The 2,673-nt window shown below is 26.7% G+C and overlaps 1 long non-coding RNA gene across 1 annotated transcript; it reads right to left on the bottom strand.

The window, feature by feature from the left end:
- Positions 1-1,789: 1,789 nt before the first annotated feature.
- On the bottom strand, positions 1,790-2,454 carry LOC136084336 (uncharacterized). Its single transcript, XR_010640493.1, has 2 exons — positions 2,243-2,454; positions 1,790-2,101 (listed from the first exon to the last, which is right to left on the bottom strand). It is a non-coding gene; the product is annotated as an uncharacterized LOC136084336 (long non-coding RNA).
- Positions 2,455-2,673: the final 219 nt, after the last annotated feature.

Consider the following 2,673-nt stretch of genomic DNA (forward strand, 5'->3'; position numbering starts at 1 on the left):
ATGTTTTGAATTTGAGTATGTTTATACTTATTTGTTTTTTAAAAATTCTTTTTCAAAAAAGTTTTTTTTGAGTATATATTTACTGACCTTTTTAAAGTTTATTTTGAACGTTTTCAACACCTTTTAAACGTTTTGGACGCCTTGCAAACGATTATAAGAATTTTTTTTTAGGTCTCGTGCCATTGGGATGTTATTGTAATTATATAAAATATAACGTCAATCCTCTAAACTGTAAACTCTCCCAGTTTTATGTTTTGTAATTTCAACGTATTTGTATTTTTTTATAATAGTTCAAATGTTTGTATCACGATAAATGTAAACATTGTTACGTTTTCATTATTCCATGGCCTAATAAACAAGTGCAGTATCTCTTTTTATTTTGGCTTCTGATTGCCTTTTAGTTGGTTACAGAGCTGTTTATAAGCAGATGAAGAAAGAGATTTAAACTGTGACAGAAAATAGAGGTTCCTGACGTAGTTACTTTTTCGTTGACCTTTTTTTTTTGTCCGGAAATTTCAAAGCAGTCCGTTTGTTCCAGATGTAAATTGGAAACAAAAGATTTAGTTGACATTGATGAAATTCGGCGTGTTGACAACTGATAAACACTTAAGTAGGCTAAATACGGATTTTTGGCTGTCATATAGGTCCGTCCTCTGGGAACCTGCGTAAACCTGGTCTCAGTGGCAGGTTTATCTAGTGTTTAGAAAAAAAAATTGTTAAGTAAAACTAAGAAATTAGCAACCAATTATTTATAATAAAATGGTATTAGTAGCGATTTTTAAACGCTTCTATATATTTATTCGGCATATGTTACAGTAAATTTAGCTGCTTTATGAGCGAATAAAAAAATTCGATAATTTATGTAAAAGACTAAATTTAACCACTTTTTCTAGGCGTAAAGATCTCAAAAATAGTTTGAATCGAACAAATTTTTTCAAATAGCTCAATAATAAGTGCATAAAGAAGATGCATAACTTTAACTTTTGTAAATAGCCGTCAACTAAGTAGCCGATGGATTATTGATCAAGTTTGAAAATAAAATACCCATTCTTAATAAAATTCATAAAAAACGAATATTACTAAGAATTTTATCTGTTCATTTCTAAGCTAATTAAGAAAAATTTAGACTATTATATGAGAAACAAACTAAAACATTATTTAGATAAAAGCTTTACAATAAAAGTTGACGTTAAATGTAAGTATTTTTGTAACAATTTATGATTATTAGGTCTCTTGAATAATAATTTAATGCGCAACGAAAGCAACAATAAAAATCTCATTTACTGGAATAGAAATATATGTTTTAATAAAGCATCGACACTTTTTTAAGAACTAAATATAAACCTAATCAGACCGGTCTGTTTGGAATATACATTTTGACTTGTAGGAATACTGCGCACATCTCTTAGTCACTTAATGTGTTAGGTATGATTGCACCTATTTTACTTATTAGTTATATGCATATCATTACATAAAAGGTCTCAACAAGTACTAATCTATTTTCGTTTAAGGCATTAACCAAATGAGCATCTGGCATTAATTTTCTGAATATTTACTTCAATATTTACAATTTTGATGGTTTCTGTTGTTGCATTTTAAATGTAGCTTTAGCGTTGTTTAAATGTTACTTGTTGTTGCATTTTTGACGTTATTTTGATTTTTCCATTCTTCATATTTTTATTGTTTTTTAGTAATGACTTTATTGATCTTATTTTATGTTTTTTTTAAATAGCTCTTTTGTTGGCACTCTTGTATAACATTTTTGACACTTTTAAAAACTACTAGAAAGTTCATTATTTTAAACAGTTTCTGTAAACTCTTTTTTTAAAACATGTTATTGGTTATAAATTCATACAAAAGTTTGCGTATTTTTCAATTTTTGTGAAAAAATAATGATGTAGGACAACAACATTCTCTACAGCCAATATGGTATGAAGATAAACCACGGCAGCTACAAAAGTCCTTGCACGAGAGCACCATTTCTTCTATTTCGCTGTAGTAAGTGGTTTTATCTGACAAACATTTGATATAAGAACTTGCTTGAATAAATAACCCAGTAAGAATGACGGAACATACTACCAGATATCGAAACATTTATGTTCTAAAAGAGGAATATATATTGTATTTTATATAGATTTAGTTACTTTAAATATATATTACATTTTAAACTTTATTTTGTGACACGTACTTTGCCGTCTTTTGATAAAATATATTATAAATAACTAAGAATAATAAACTTTACCTTTAAGTTTTGTTGAGACATAAGGCTTACAATCAAAGTTAACTGAAGAACAATAGTTCTTTCTTTGTTGTTGTGTTTTAACCTTTTTTAAAGCATATCATGATAACATTTTTTTTATGAAACATTTTTCCTAATAAAAACTATTGATAAAAGTATTGTTTTCAATAAAACTTTCCCTGGGAAAGTTTTTTAATAAGACGGTTTTATTTTTGATTTATTAGTAACAAATGTTTTCTTTAAAAATATATATTTCATGTGATCTTTTTTGACTATGTTTTTTATAACTAAAGTCAATATTATAGCAATTCCACGACTGCCACAGCGTGAAAATTTTTTTTTTTTTTTTTTTTTTTTGTTTTATGCCTTTATTATTTTGTTATTAAAATAGGTATGAAAAAATTTTTTTTTGCTATTTAGGTAGCTCATAATAG

The sequence above is a fragment of the Hydra vulgaris genome, chromosome 08, assembly GCF_038396675.1.
Source record: "Hydra vulgaris chromosome 08, alternate assembly HydraT2T_AEP".
Taxonomy (NCBI): domain Eukaryota; kingdom Metazoa; phylum Cnidaria; class Hydrozoa; order Anthoathecata; family Hydridae; genus Hydra; species Hydra vulgaris.